Source organism: Hemitrygon akajei, chromosome 15 (assembly GCF_048418815.1).
Source record: "Hemitrygon akajei chromosome 15, sHemAka1.3, whole genome shotgun sequence".
NCBI classification, from domain to species: Eukaryota; Metazoa; Chordata; class Chondrichthyes; order Myliobatiformes; family Dasyatidae; genus Hemitrygon; species Hemitrygon akajei.
In genome coordinates this window covers 58,162,462-58,179,660 of record NC_133138.1, presented here as the reverse complement: position 1 = coordinate 58,179,660, position 17,199 = coordinate 58,162,462, and positions in this window count along the sequence as shown.

The following is a 17,199-nucleotide window of genomic DNA, read 5'->3' as shown; positions in this document are numbered from 1 at the left end:
CTGCTTGGATTATAGGGCATATAGTCTAAGGACAAGCTTGGGTTGTTTTCTCAGAAGTGGCAGAGACTGAGAGGAGATCAGAAGATCAGATAGTGTTTTTTTTAATATTATGAGAAGCACCAAGTAGAGAACCAGTATCTCTTTCCTGGTTTGAAATGTCTAATTCCAGGGGGCATAAAGTTAAGATGAGAGAGGGTAAGATCAAAGGAGAAATGCAGGCCAAGATTGTTTTGCAAAGAGGAGGATTCTGGGTATGTGCTGCCTGGGTTGACAGAGGAAACAAATATGTTGGAGGTATTCAAGAGCCACTTAAATAGGCACATGAAGGCATAGAAAATGGAAGCATGTGGATATTGTGCAGGCAGGAGGGATTGCATTTGATTACAGTTTGGCACAACATTGTGGGTTGATGGGGTTGTTTCTCTGCTGTAACAGTTCTATGTTCTATTGGGGCTAGTTGGAGTAGAGGTACAGATGGTGGTAGCCTTGACTGAAACATCTAGATTCAGGTCTCAAAAATAAGAGGTTTACCATTCAGGATTAGATGAGAATAGATATTTTTCAACAAAAGGGTAGCAAACATTTGAAATTATCTCTTCAAGAGAGCTGCGGAGTTTCAGTAACTGAGTAATTCATCAACCAATCAATAGTAGCAACTGATAACAAACAACAAAATGGTTTGTTATCAACCATATCAATTATCATATGTACAATATGATACATACATTTTGTAAAGAAATAGTCATACAGATTCAAAAACAAGTATCATAAAAACTGAATCTCTTTTGAATATGTTTGATAAACGATTTTAGTTTCTTTGAGGTCAGTTAGTTAGAAATAGATAATCATTTTTAGTAGACGGCACTAAAAAGCCACAAAGGTGCCAGCTACCAATTGATATCTCACTTACTTCACAACAGAACTTTTAGAGATCTATTGACAAATATCCACACAGCAATCAAAAAGAGAGTATTTACAACAACGCTAATCATAGCATTGAACTGCATTGAAATGGATTAAAATAGTGAATAGATTCTTTGCATTAGTGGAAACACTTCAGAATCTCAAAGTCAAAGTAAAATGTATTATCAGAGTACTTACAGTAGACTTCTATAGTGTGCATCCCATGCTTTCCTATCTATTAAAACCAATAGAATAAAAACATTGGAGACATGTGTCTAATGTTGTATTTATTGCCGGCAGATACAGTTCCATACTCATGGTGATTGTATAATATCAAGCCTAAGGATAGTATTACATTGAGTTGGGCAGAACTATGATAATATATATAATCATCAAATTATTATCTGATCTACATGAATAGCTAATATTACCAAACTAGCTGCAAGCTCATTAAGACCACAGACAGTGCAAAATATTAATATACAGTTTCCTTAACCATTACTGATTAATTAATCAGTTATTTTATATTATCTTTTTTCGTTACTCTGACTCCTTTCCAACTGTTAAATGGAAAAAATTGTTCTGGAGAAAAAGGCAGCAAATGCACTGAGACAAGAGTGGCAGAATACATTCATAATAATTTCTTCCCTCAGATCCCAAGGTGATTCATGTATTGAGGTGGCTAATTTTCATCAGGACCTCAGGATTTTACACTTTCTCCGGGATAAACAGTAAACAATCAACGTTTGAAAGAGAGACTTTGAAAGTACGGTTTCGATATTCAGTGCTTTAATCAAAGGACTTAAAAAATGTATTAAAAAAAGATGTTTCCTCTGGGTCTTTAGAGACAAAGACACTTCATGCAGGTATGATACTTTTGAATTGAGTCTTATATTCCCAACAGGGAAAGTAACACTGGAAATTATGAGGATCAGCTGACTATAATAATGCTTTTCCAACTTTACTGCTAAGTTCTTCAAAAGAATGTATACAGGATGCCAGAAGCAGCTTGCTACTTTGTGCTATTTAGCATTCACTAACTTCTTCCATGGCTTTAATCCTCTCTGTTTCATTAAGTCCTAGAGCCTTCTGAGATTCTAGTGTTCTTGCTTCTTGACAGATGTACTGATGACATACATTAGAAAGGAAAATGAGGCTGGAGATGAGCTGGTAACTCTCAAGAAGACAGGGCTCTAGAGTTATTTCTTTCTTGAGATGACTGTTGGCAGAATCTTTGCAGGAAAGATGGATGTGGTTGAGGGGAATCCAAAATTAGCAATTGCTATAAAGGGAGCTTATGGTTTTGCATGCAGCTCTGTTGGAGAAGGACTGATAGAAAATGATGTAAGTATGATGGATAGGCTGAGTTTGAGAAGCATACTGAGTGCTAGAACAAGATTGTGCGGATCTTGTGCAGTGATTTTTTAAAAATGTGTTAAATTTTGAAATTACAACAGAATGTGTGTATAGCCCACTGCTCCACTCTCTCTGCCACCATGACTGTGTGGCTAGCCACAGCTCAAATGCCATCTATACATTTGCTGACGATCCAAGCATTGTTGGCAGGATCTCAGATGGTGATGAGAGAGTGTGCAGGAATGAGACTAATCAACTAGTTGAGTGGTGTCATAGCAACAACCTTGCACTCAACATCAGTAAGACCAAAGAGCTGATTGTGGACTTCAGAAAGGGTAAGATGATGGAACACAGACCAGTCCTCAAAGTGGAGAGTGAGAGCAGTTTCAAGTTCCTGGGTGGCAATATCTCTAAGACCTAACTTGGTCCCAATATATTGATGTAGCTATAGAGAAGGCAATACAGCAATTATATTTCATTATGAGACTAAGGAGATTTTGGTTTGTCACCTAAAACACTTGCAAGTTTCTACAATTCTACCATAGAGAGCATTCTAACTGTTGTGAGGTTGGGGGGCAGGCTTCTGCACAGGATCAAAGTAAGCTGCAGAGAGTCGTAAACTTAGTCAGCTCCATCAGGGGCACTAGCCTCCATAGCATCTAAGACATCTTCAAGGAGCAGTGCCTCAAAAAGGCAGTGTCCATCCTTAAGGACCCCTACCACCAAGGGCATTCCCTCTTCTTGTTGTTACCATCAGGAAGGAGGTATAGAAGCCTGAAGGCACACACTCAGCAATTCAGGAACAGCTTTCTTCCCCCTCTGCCATCCATTTTCTGAATGGACTTTGAACCCATAAACACTACTGCACCACTTTGTATGCCTTTTGTTTGCACTACTTATTTCATTTAATTATTAAGTGTATAAACTGATTGTAATTCACAGCTTTTTTCTCTATATTATCATGTATTGCATTGTAGTGCTGCTGCAAAGTTAACAAATTTCATGACATAAGCTGGTGATAGTAAACCTGAATCTGATTCTGATTCCAATGGAAGTACTCAGCATATTAGTGAATGTATATGAAGAGAGAGATGAAGTTAAAGCCACAAGATCATAAGCTAGAGGAGCAGAATTAGACCATTGGGCCTACTGACTCTGCTCCGACATTTCGTCATGATTGATCTATTATCCTGCTCAAACCCATTTTACTACCTTCTTCCCATAACCTTTGACACCTTTACTAATCAGGAACCCATCAACCTCTGTTGTAAGTATACCAAATGATTTGGCATCTTTAGCCATTGATTTCCACAGATTTACTACCCTCTGGCTAAAGAAATTCCTTCTCATCTTGGTTCTACGGGGACATCCTTTACTCTTGTTGTGGTAGTTAATAGTGTTATTCCTAAGCCACTCGGTTAACCACTCCCACATAAGACCATAAAACCATGAGATATGAGAGCAGAATTAGGCTATTTGGCCCATTGAGTCTGCTCTGCCATTTTAACTTTTGCCATAAATATACATAAAGACTTGGTCTCCGCAGCTGCCTATGGCAAAGAATTCTACAGATTCACCACACTCTGGCTAAAGAAATTCCTCCTCATCTCTCTTCTAAAAGGACAGCCCACTATTCTGAGGCTACTTCCTCTGGTCTTACACACTCCTACTACAGGAGACATCCTCTCCATATCCACTGTATCAAGGCCTTTCACCATTCTATAGGTTTCAATGAGGTCACCTCTCATTTGTCTGAATTTTAAGGAATACAGGCCCTGAGCCATCAGACGCTCTCCAGTTTCAGCACCTCCTTTCTGCAGTAAGGGACCCAAACCTGTCACAATATTCCAAGTGAGGCCTCACCAGTGCTTTATAAAGTCTCAACATTACATCCTTGCTCTTATATATCAGTCCTCTTGAAATGAATGCTAACATTGCATTTGCCTTCTTCATCACAGACTCAACCTGCAAATTAACCTTTAGGGACTCCTGCACAAAGACTCCTAAGTCCCTTTGCACCTCAGTTTGTTTTTGTATTTTCTCTGCATTTAGAAAATAGTCAACACTTTCATTTCTTCTACCAAAGTGCATGATCATACACTTCCCAACACTATATTCCATCTGCCACTTCCTTGCCCATTCTCTTAACCTGTCCAAGTCCTTTGTAGTCTCTCTACTTCCTCAAAACTACCTGCCACTCCACCTATCTTCATCTCGTCTGCAAACTTTGCAACAAAGACATCAATTCCATCATCCAAATCATTGACATATAACATAAAAAGAATCGGTCTCAACACAGAGCCCTGTCGAACTAGGCAACCAGTCAGAAAAGGTTCCCTTTATTCCCTCCCTTTGCCTCCTGCCAATCACCCATTGCTTTATCAATACCAGAATCTTGCTGTAATACCATGGGCTTGTCAACTTCACTTGTGGCACCTTGTCAAAGCCTTCAGAAAATCTCAGTACACAACATCAGCCAATTCTCCTTAATCTATCCTGCTTGTTATTTCATCAAAGAATTCCAACAGATTTGTTAGACAAGAATTTCCCTTGAGGAAACTATGCTGAGTACTACGTACTTTATCATGTGCCTCCAAGGACCCTGAGACTTCATCCTTAATAATCGACTCCAACATCTTCCCAACCATTAAGGTCAGACTAATTGGCCTATTGAGTCCTTTTTTCTGCTTCTATTTCCCTTCTTGAAGAGCGGATTGACATTGGCAATTTTCCAGTCTTCTGGAACTTTTCTAGAATTTAGTGATTCTTGAAAGATAATTACAAGTGCCTCTACGATCTCTTCAACCACCTGTTTCAGAACTCAGGTGCGTACACCATCTGGTCCAGGTGACTTATTTACCTTCAGACCTATCAGTTTCCCAAGAACCTTCTCTCTAGTTATGATAACTTTAGACACTTCATGATCTCTGACATCATACTGCTAGTGTCCTCTACAATGAAGACTGATGCAAAATACTTAAACAGTTTGTCTGTTATTTCATTGTTCTCCCATGGGAGGAGTTCACACACTGTACAAGCAGGGTTATCAATGAAGTTCAGTTGAGTATCCTACATGCTGGTGCTCTGGTGTGCTCTGTACTATCTCTCAATCATGAACACAACATGGTGTCAGAAGTAGATGATTGTCAATGAATTGGTGCTACTGACCAAATAAGATTCCCCACAAGACAGAATTTACGGTAAGATTGTTCTTGTTCACATATATCTGTGAAAAATATCTAGAGACTTAACAACCTAAATATCTTATGCTAGTTTTCTAAATGTATGCATCATGAGGCATGAACTGAGGAAGGGCTAGGATTTTTAGGCAATGCATTTAAGCTGCACCCCAAAGTACAAAGTTTGTAGATAGATTGTATAATCTGTGGGCCCCTCACCTGGGGAAGTGCACAGATACACGAACAAAGCAGAGAAGTCAGTCAAACACTCAGGGACAGAGAAGAAGTGTTTTGTAGTTCAAATAAATAAAATATTAAATAAACAAACAGGAAAATGAGGCAAATACTCATGGTGCTTGCATCCACTTACCTAATATAGCTCCCCAAGATATTTGATTTCTCTAAACCAGGGGACTTTGAGGATGGCTCAAACAATTTGAAAAATTAAGTGAGGCATGGAATCTCACTCCTGCTTCAGAAGAGAATCAAGTAAACACACTGATATACTGCATGGGTGACAACATGGGTGGATTAGCGCTGACGTATGCTCAGAAAAAGGGGTACAAAAAGTGCAGGGTAAATTCAAGTATTATTTCACAGGAAAGTGAAATGTGATATATGAGAGGACGAAGTTCAACTCCAAAAAACAAGAGCCAGATGAAAGTGATAATGACTTCATCACAGCATTGTATGCCCTTTCTGTCAAAATGCACACAGAGATCTGACGCATGAGCTCATTAGAGACAGGATTGTTGTTGGGATACATCCAATTTTTCAGAGGGACTTCAGTTACACACTAGAGAAAGCTATTACTATAGTCAGGTAGAGTGAGAATGCTCATGAGCAATAGACAGAACTCAGGCATGAAAACGATGCTGAGGTAAAACTAGAAGCTCTACAAAAATAAGGATGCAAACAAAGTTCAGTCAGATGAACTGCAGAAACACAAAATACTCTGCAATGCTGGGGTCAAAGCAACACACACAACACGCTGGAGGAACTCAGCAGATCGGGCAGCATCCGTGGAAACGAACAGTCAACCTTTCGGGCCGAGACTCTTCATCAGGACTGAAGAGGGAGGGGGCAGGGGCCCTATAAAGAAGGTGGGGAAAGTCTAATGTGCTGCACCTAGTCAAAGGCCTTCTGAAAATCTAACTGTACAATATGTATTGACTCTCCTTTGTCTATCCTGCCTGTTATTTTTCAAACAATTCCATCAGATTTGTCAGTCAAGTTTTCACCTTCAGGAAATCATGTTGATTTGATCTATTTTATGATGTGCCACAAAGAACCCCGAAAACTCACCCTTAATAATAGGCTCCAATACCTTCCCAACCATTGAAGTCATGCTAACTGGCCAATAATTTTATTTCCTTGTGCAATTTTCCAGTCCTCCAGAACCATTGCAGAATCTAGTGATACTTGAAAGATCACTACCAAAGGCTCAATAATTTCTTAAACTACCTCTTTCTGAATCCTGGGGTGGAGTCCATCTGGTCCAGGTGACTTATCTACCTTCAGATTTTTCAGCTTCCCAAGCACATTCTTCTAATTTTAGCTTCTCTCTTTCGAACTGCAAGTGAATTCTTTCATATTATGATGTCTGCTTACTAAGGGTTCCTTTACCTTAAGCTCCCTAATCAAATCTAATTCATTAAACAACACCCAAGCCAGAATTGCCTTTCCACACTAGACTCAACCAGAAGCTGCTCTAAAAACACGTTTTGTAGGTATTCTACAAACTCCTTCTCTTGGGATCCAACACCAATCCAATTTTCCCAATTCACCTGCATATTGATACCCCAAACCAGAGTCAATAGTTTTCCTTGCCTTTTCTATATCCTGTTGTAATTTGTACCTCACATCCTGGCTGCTGTTTGGAGACCTGTATATAACTCCTAATAGGGTCTCTTTACTCTTGCAATTTCTTAACACTACCCACAAGGATTCTACCTCCTCTTATCCTATGTCACCACTTTCTTTTTATCAGCAGAGCTATTCCACCCCCTCTGCCTACCTGTCTGTCCTTTCAATACAATGTGTTTAATAGATGTTAAGCTCCCAACTATGATCTTCTTTCAGTCATAGTTCAGTGGTGCCCACCATGTCATACCTGCCAATCTGTAGCTGTACTACAAGATCCCTCCCATTGAGATCCTACTTTTCAACTTTCTACTTATCTCCCTGTATAATCTCTTCAGAATCTCATCTCTTTTCTTCGCTATGTCATTGGTACCAACATATACCACATCTACCAGCTGTTCACCCCTTTGCCCCTTCATAATGCTGTGGACTCAATCCAAGGCATTCTTGAAAATCTCTCGCCTGCTGCTCTAATTACGGAAGCCCCTATCACTACTGCAGGTTTCAGGTTGGCAACCTTTCCGTAGAAATGTTCAAAATTAGACTCTGTTTCTCTTTTCACAGGTGTGGCGTGACCTGCAGAGTATTTATCGCATTTTCTATTTTTTTCTGTAGGCTTGCAATTTTTAAATTTTTCCTTCGCTTGTTTCCTGCTGCTGGTTTCAGTCTTTTACATACAGTTGCTAAATAAACAACTTTATGGCTCAGAATCAAAAGGCAATGCCAGCTAATCATCTAGTAACATTTTAAGATGATGAATAAGTGAGAAGGTAAATATCCCATATCGCTTGACCAGGAGGTAACAACGTAAACAAGGAAACATAATGTCTCCATCATTTTTCAATAACAATGCTAGTAGGGGAGTGGTAGTGAATGATTTAGTAATAGATTAATATCCAGAAATTTGAAATATTGATTCAGATATGTAAGTTTGAGTCCTGCCAAACAAATGAGTAATTTCAACTCAAGTAATTAAAAGCCTGTAGCACTAAGAATAACCAGCTTAATTCAAAGTTACAAGTAATTTGATTGTCAAAGTACATACAGTACATGTCACAATATACTACCCTGAGATTCATTTTCTTGTGGGCATTCACAATAAGTATAAGGAAACCCAATAGAGTCAATGAAAAACAACCAAGTAAAAAGAGACAAATGACCAATGTGCAAAAGACAGCAAATTTGTGCAAATACAAATAAACAAGTAATAAAGAATATTAAGAACAACAGGAGAAAATCTGCAGATCCTGGAAATCCAAACAACACATACAAAATGCTGGAGGAACTCAGCAGGCCAGGCAGCATCTATAGAAAAGAGTACAGCCCCCTTCAGGGTCGCAGCCTGAAACATCGACAATACTCTTTTCCATAGATGCTGCCTAGCTTGCCAAGTTCCTCTAGCACTGAGTGAATGTTGCAATAACATTAAGAACATGAGTTGCAGAGTCCTTGAAAGTAAGTCCATAGACTGTCAGATCAGCGCAGTATTGGGGTGAGCGAGGTTATCCACTCTGGTTCAGCAGCCTGATCATTGAGGGGTAATAACTGTTCCTGAACCTGGTGGTGTGAGCCCTGAGGCCCCTATACTTCCTTCTTGATGGCAGCAGTGGCCTGGATGGTAAGTCCTTGTTGATTGATGCTGCTTTCCTGTGATACATCTCCTGGTATTTGTGTTCAGTCTTGGGGAAAGGCTTTACCAGTGTTGAACTGAGCTGTACCCATTTACCCATTACCTTTTGCAGGCCTTTACAGTCAAGGGCATTGCTGTCTCCATACAGGCTGTGATGCAACCAATCAGTATACTCTCCACTGTGTTTCTATAGAATTTTGTCAGTCTTAGATGACATGCCAAATCTTCACAAACTTCTAAGAAAGCAGAGGTCCTGCTGTACCTCTGTAATAACACAGGCCAGTTTCTTTGAAATGATAATGTCTAGAAATTTAAAGTTACTGACCCTTTCCACCTCTGATCCCCTGATGAGGACCAACTCATGGACCTTCAGTGTAATTCTACATTCCTTTGTTCTACCACACACCTCAATGCCCTACCACTCACTGTGTAAGACCTACACAGGTTGGTCCTTCTGAAGTGTATATCCTTGCACTTCTCTGCATTAAAATTCATCTGCCATTTTTCCAGCTGAAGCAGATCCCTCTGCAAGCCATGATAACATTCCTCACTGACCACTAAACCCCCCAAATCTCAGTGCCATCTACAAATTTGCTGATCCAGTTAACCACATTATCATCCAGATCGTTGATATAGATGATAAACAACAGAGGACCCAGCACCAATTCCTATGGCACTCCTCTAGTCAGAGAGGCAACCTTTTACAGCCACTCTCTGTCTTCTCCCACAAACTCAATGTCTAATCCAGTTTACTACCTCATCTTGAATGTCCAGCAACTGAAACTTCTTGACCAGCCTCCCTTATGGGACCTTGTTAAAAACCCTTACTAAAGTCCACGTAGACAACATCCACCACCTTGCCTTTTCTGTCTTCCTAGTAACTTCCTCAAGAAACTCTATAAGATTGGTTAGATATGGCCTACCCTGCAAGAAGCCAAGCTGACTGTCCTCTATCAGTTCATACGCTTATATATCCAGTCCCTTAGAATACCTTCCTTTAACTTTCCCAAAGCTGATGTCATACTCACTGGCCTATAATTTCCTGGTTTATTTTTAGAGCCTTTTATAAGGATGTTACTAAGGATGTTTAAATGTCTCTGCTAGGGGCCTAGCAATTTCTGCATTTGCCTCCTGTGGGATCCAAGGAATACCTTGTCAGGCCCTGGGAATTCATTCATCCAGATTTAGCAAACATCTCTTCCTCTGTAATCTGTACAGGGTCCATAAAATTGAAGCCACCTTGCCTCACTTGTATATAATCTCCCAAGTAAATACTAATGCAAGGAACAACACACACAAAATGCTGGTAGAACACAGCAGGCTAGGCAGCATCTATAGGGAGAAGCGCTGTGAACATTTCGGGACGAGACCCTTCGTCAGGACTAACCGAAAGGAAAGATAGTAAGAGATTTGAAAGTAGTGGGGGGAAGGGGAAATGTGAAATGATAGGAGAAGACTGGAGGGGATGGGATGAAGCTAAGAGCTGGAAAGGTGATTGGCGAAAGTGATACAGAGCTGGAGAAGGGAAAGGATCATGGGACGGGAGGCCTCAGGAGAAAGAAAGGGGGGGGAGCACCAGAGGGAGATGGAGAATGGGCAAATGACTAAATATGTCAGGGATGGGGTAAGAAGGGGAGGAGAAGCATTAACGGAAGTTAGAGAAGTCAATGTTCATGCCATCAGGTTGGAGGCTACCCAGCCGGTATATAAGGTGTTGTTCCTCCAACCTGAGTTTGGATTCATTTTGACAATAGAGGAGGCCATGGATAGACATATCAGAATGGGAATGGGACGTGGAATTAAAATGTGTGGCCACTGGGAGATCCTGCTTTTTCTGGCAGACTGAGCATAGGTGTTCTGCGAAACGGTCTCCCAGTCTGCATCGGGTCTCACCAATATATAAAAGGCCACACTGGGAGCACCGGACGCAGTATACCACACCAGCCAACTCACAGGTGAAGTGTCGCCTCACCTGGAAGGACTGTCTGGGGCCCTGAATGGTGGTGAGGGAGGAAGTGTAAGGGCAGGTGTAGCACTTGTTCCATTTACAAGGATAAGTGCCAGGAGGGAGATCGGTGGGAAGGGATGGGGGGGGCGAGTGGACAAGGGAGTCGCGTAGGGAGCGATCTCTGTGAAAAGCAGAAAGAGGGGGGAGGGAAAAATGTGTTTGGTAGTGGGATCCCGTTGGAGGTGGCAGAAGTTACGGAGAATTATATGTTGGACCTGGAGGCTGGTAAGGACAAGGGGAACCCTATCCCGAGTGGGGTGGCGGGTGGATGGGGTGAGGGGAGATGTGCGCGAAATGGGAGAGATGTGTTTGAGACCAACTAATGCAAAGAACTCATTTAAGATCTCCCCCATCTGCTTTGGCAGCACACATGGATCACAATTGTGATCTTCCAGAGGACCAGTTTTGATCCTTGGAATCCTTTTTGCTCAACATATCTGTAGAATTCCTGAGGATTCTCCTTACCTTGTCTGCTAGAGCAATTTCATGCCTTCTTTTAGCCTTCCTGACTTCTTTCTTAAAAGTTCTCTTGCATTTTGTGTATTCCATAAGCACCTCAATTAGTCCTACTTGCCTATACATAATATGCACCTCCATTTTCCCTATGCACCCTTCATACAATCTCTTCTCCCTCCTGCTGTCTGGGAAAAGGCTCCAAAGCATTCGGGCTCTCACGGCCAGACTATGTAACAGTTTCTTCCCCCAAGCTATCAGACTCCTCAATACCCGAAACCTGGACTGACACCTTGCCCTATTGTCCTGTTTATTATTTATTGCAATGCCTGCACTGTTTTGTGCACTTTATGTAGGCCTGTGTAGGTCTGTAGTCTAGTGTAGCTTTCTCTGTGTTGTCTTTTTTTACGTAGTTCAGTCTAGTTTTTGTACTGTGTCATGTAATACCATGGTCCTGAAAAGCATTGTCTCATTTTTACTATGTACTGTACCAGCAGTTATGGTCGAAATGACAATAAAAGTGACTTGACTTGACTTGACATTTTTCTCTTAATCATGGTTTCAATAGCTCTTGCAAACCAAGGTTCCTTACACTTGTTATCTTTACCTTTTATTCTGACAGGCATGCTCAAGCTTTGTACTCTCAAAATTTTATTTGTGAAGGCCACACACTTTCCAAGTACACCTTTGTCAGAAAAGAACCTGCCCCTGTCCACACTTGCCAGATAATTTCTGATACCAACAAAAGTGGCCTTTCTTCAATTTAGAATCTCAACATTTGAATCTCAAGAAAGGACCAGACCTTTCTTTTGCATGCTTACTTTGAAACTAATGGCATTGTGGTAACTGGATGTAAAGTGTTCTCCTACACAAACTTCTGTCACCTGTCCAGTCTCATTCCCGAATCCAGTTTTGCATACTCTCTCATTCTGTGTACTGATGAAGGAAACTTTCCTGAAAACATTTGTCAAACTGTATCCCATTTAGTCCTTTTACTGTTAATCTTCTGAATTAGCCTCCAGGAGGGACTCTGGCAAATGCTTTACTAAAATCCATGTAGACAACATACACTGCCCTACCCTCATCAACATCTCTCATCACCTTGTCAAAAACTGAACCTTTGGTAAGATATGACCTGCTTCACACAAAGCCATGCTAGCCTTACCTAATAAGGCCATTGATTTACAAATGCTCATATATCCTGTCCAAAGAATTTTCTCCAGCAATTTCCTTACAACTGATGTGAGACTTTCCAGTCTATAGTTTAGAGGATTTTCCCATTGTTTCCTTCTTACATAGAGGTACAACATTACTACCTGCCAGTCTTCTGGGACCTTGCCTGTGCCTAGAGAGGACACAACAATACTGATCATGGCCCCAGCAATATCGTAACCTGCCTCCTTCATTAACCTGGGATAAATCCCATGAGGCCTTGAGAATTTATCCGCCTTGATACTCACTAGGAGGCCCAACACTTCCTCCTTCTTGACCTTTAGATGCCCTAACGTATTTATATACTCAGCACTGACCTCCTGGTCTTCCATGTATCACTAATGATAACCAGCCATAAGACCATAAGGCATTGGAGCACAGTTTAGCCATTTGGCCCATAAAGTCTGCACAACCGTTATATCATGGATAACTTATTATCCTTCTCATCCTCATTCTTCTGCCTTTTCTTCATTTCTTGAACACACTGGTTAATCAAGAAACTATAAACTCCCGATTTAAGTACACTTAATGAGTTGACCTCCAGATCTGTCCACAATGAATTCCGCAGATTCAGCAATCTCTGGTTAGAGAAATTCCCCCCTCATTTCTGTTCTAAATTGAATGTCCTCTATTCTGAGTGTATAGCCTCTAGTCCTAGACTCGCCTAGTATAGGAAACATCCTCTCCACATCCACTCTAACTAGGCCTTTCAAGATACAATAGATTTCAATGAGATTCCCCCCTCATTCTTCTAAATGCCAGTGAATATAGGCCTAGAGCCATCAAACACCTATTAACCCTTTCATTCCCAAATTATTCCCGTGAATCTCCTCTGGAACCCTCTCTAATATCACCACATCTTTTCTTGGATAAGGGGTCCAAAACTGCTCACAATACTCCAATATTCCAAGTGCTGTCTGGCCAATTCCTTATAAAGCTTCAACATTACATACTTGCTCTTATATTCTAGTCATTTCAAAATGAATGCTACCATTGTCTTTGCCTCCCTTACCACTGACTCAACCTGCAAGCAGCCTGTAGATCATCCTGCACAAGGACTGCCAAGTCCCTTTGCACCTCTGATTTTGTGAATTTTCTTCCATAAGACCATAAGATATAGGAACAGAAGTAGACCATTCAGCCAATTGAGTCTGCTCCGCCGTTCAATCATGGGCTGATCCAATTCTTCCAGTTATCTCCACTCCCCTGCTTTCTCCCCATACTCTTTGATGCCCTGGCTAACCAAGAACCTAACTATTCCTGCCTTAAATACACCCAATGACTTGGCCTTCGCAGCCACTCATGGCAACAAATTCCACAGATTTGCCACCCTCTGACTAAAGTAATTTCTCGGCATTTCTTCCCTTTTAGAAAATTGTCTATGCCTTTATTCCTTCTACCAATATGCATGACCATACACTTCCCTGCACTATGCTCCACTTGCCACTTCTTTACCTATTCACGCAATATGTCCAACTCCTTCTGCGGACTCCAGGCTTCCTCAACAATACATGCTCCATCACTTATTTTCAAATTGTTTAGAACAAATCGGCCACTGGTTTGTTCTAAACTCACTTAGCTGACTAACTTGCCTCAAAGATGAAATTCTGCCATCCTTGCACAGTTTGTTCTCTCAAACCTATCAGTGTGGTTGACTCTTGATTGTTCTCTGAAATGACCTAGCAGAACATTCAGCTTGGGGTCTGCTGGCATAGATAATACAATCAGACGGCATGGATGATAGTGAGGAAGAAAGATGTATACTGCATAGAAATCTACTTGGACTGCACAGGTAGATAGCCAACTGGTAAATGGAATCCAGCTTTGGAAAATAGAAAATAATTTGTTAGCAAGGGCACAATTTGATGTGCAAATAAAGGAAATGAATGCAAAAGTGTCAAAGAATGCAAGGTTCCTTGCATTGCAGATGGTAGTGGAATGCTTGATGTGGCATTTAAGAAGCATACATACTACTGTTCTTCATTATCTGAAAATGGAATACAAAACTACAGAGGTTATTCCGGAAATTTTGAAATACATTAATTCTACAACATCCTTCAAATCCATTGACAAGAGAAGCAACGTCATTATCTTCTCTCAGATCAACATCTTTGACTGTGAGGATCTAATTACACTCAGTCAGACAACAATGAGATGAGAGGGGGATCATTCACATGCCGGGCTTCATTCTTTCAAAAAGGCTCCGAGCTCTATTGTGACATATGATTAACAGGAAAACAGACGAAATGCTACAAGGATGTTCTTGAAGCCTTCCAAAAAAATAAAACATACTTATCAACTCATTGCAAACTCTGGCCTGCAATGAAATGAAAGGTCTGAGATCCTCAAGTCATTATCATAGAAAACTACATCCACCACTTGTGCAGGCAGCTCATTCAACATTCTCACCAATCTTTGGGTGAAGATATTCCCCTTAAACACTTCACCTTTCACCTCCACCCATAATCTCTAGTTATAGTCTCACCCAACCTCAGGGAAACAACCACTTGCATTTACTGTATCTATAACCCTCATAATTTTGTATACCTCGATCAAATCTTCCCTCAATCTTCTACATTTTATGGAATATGGTTCTAACCTATTCATTCTTTCCATATAACTCAGGTCCTCCTGTCCTGGCAAGATCCTTGTATTTTTTTTCTGTACACTTTCAACATTATTCACATCTTTCCTAGATGACCAAAACTGCACACAATACTCTAATTTATGCCGCAGCAATGCCTTATACAACTTCAGCTTCCTACTCCTATACTCAGTACTTTGATCTACGAAGGCCAATGTGCCAAAAGCTTTCTTAATAACCCTATCTACCTGTTTTGCCACTGTCAATAAATTATGGATCTGTTTTCCCTGATTCCTTTGTTCTACCACACTCCTCAGTGCCCTACCACTCTCTGTGTGAGTCCTACCAAAGTGTTTCACTTCACATTTCTCTGCATTAAATTCCATCTTCCATTTTCAGCCCATTTTTCCAGATGGTTCAGATCCTGCTGCAAGCTTTGATAGTTTTCATTGCTGTCCACTACACGCCAAATCGTGATGTCATCTGCAAATTTGCTAATCCAGTTAACCACACATTATTATCCAGATCATCGATATAGCTGACAAACAAGAACGTACCCAGCACAGATCCCTGTGGCATGCCACTAGTCACAGACTTCCAGTCAGAGAGGCAACCATCTGTTACCACTCTCTGGCTTCTTCTGGAGGCCAGTGTCTAATTCAGCTTACTATCTTAGCTTGAATGCCAGGTGATTGAACCTTCTTGGCCAACATCCCATGTAGGACCTTGTAAACTGCCTTGATAATGTCCATGTAGACAACATCCACTCTCTTGCCCCCATCAATTTTCCTGGTAACATCCTCAAAAACCTCTATAAGATTGGTTAGACATGATATCATGCACAAAGCCGTACTGACGCTCCCTACTCAATCCCTGTCTATCCAAATACTCAAATATACAGTCTTTTAGGATACCTTCCAATAACTTTTCCACCACCGGCCTATAATTTCCTAGTTTATTCTTAGAGCCTTTTTTAAACTTCAGAACACCACTGGCCATCCGCCAATCCTTCAGTTCCTCACCTGTCACTAAGAATGATGTAAATACCTCTGATGCAGCCCCTGCAATTTCAGAACTTGCCTTTCTCAGTGTCCATTCTAAGATCTGCCCCATCTCTTTTGGCTCTATTCATACATTACTATTCTGATCTTCCAGAGGGCCAATTTTGTCCTTTTTGCTCTTAACAGATCTGTAGTGCCCTTAGGATACTCCTTCATTTAGTCTGCAAGAGCAACCTTGTGCCTTCCTTTAACCCTCCTAATTTATTTCTAAAGTGTTTTTTTTTGCATTTCTGACACTCCTCAAGTACCTCATTTGTTGCTACCTGTCAACACTTGCTATACCCCTTCTTTTCTTTCTTAACAACAACTTCAATATCTTTCAAAATCCAAGTTTCCTAAACTTGTTGTTCTTGCCATTTATTCTGAAAGGCACATACAAGCTTTGTTCCAGCAACATTCCACTTTTGAAGACCTACCACTCACAAAGTACAGTTTTGCCAGAAAACAGCCTGTTCCAATCCACCTTGCCAGGTCCTTTCTGAAACCATCAAAATTGGTCTTTCTCCAATTTGGAATCTCAATCTGAGGTCTGGACCTGTCCTTTTCCATAATTACTTTGAATCTAATGGCATTGTGGTCACTAGATGCAAAGTGTTCCCCTACACAAACTTCTGTCACCTGCCCAGTCTCATTCCCTAACAAACGATCAAATATTATGCACTCTCTCATCGGTACTTCTTTGTATTGATTAAGGACACTATCCTGAACACACTTGAGAAACCTTATCACATCTAGTCCTTTTACAGTATGGGAGTCCCAGTCAATACGTGGAAAAGTAAAATCACCTACTATCATAGCCTTATTTTTCTTGCAACTGTCCGTGATCTCTATACAAATTTCTTCCTCTAAATCCTGAGGACTTCAGGGTGATCTATAATTTAGCCCCATTATTGTGGTCATATCTTTCTTATTCCTCAGTTGCACATATAAAACCTCGGTAGATGAGTTCT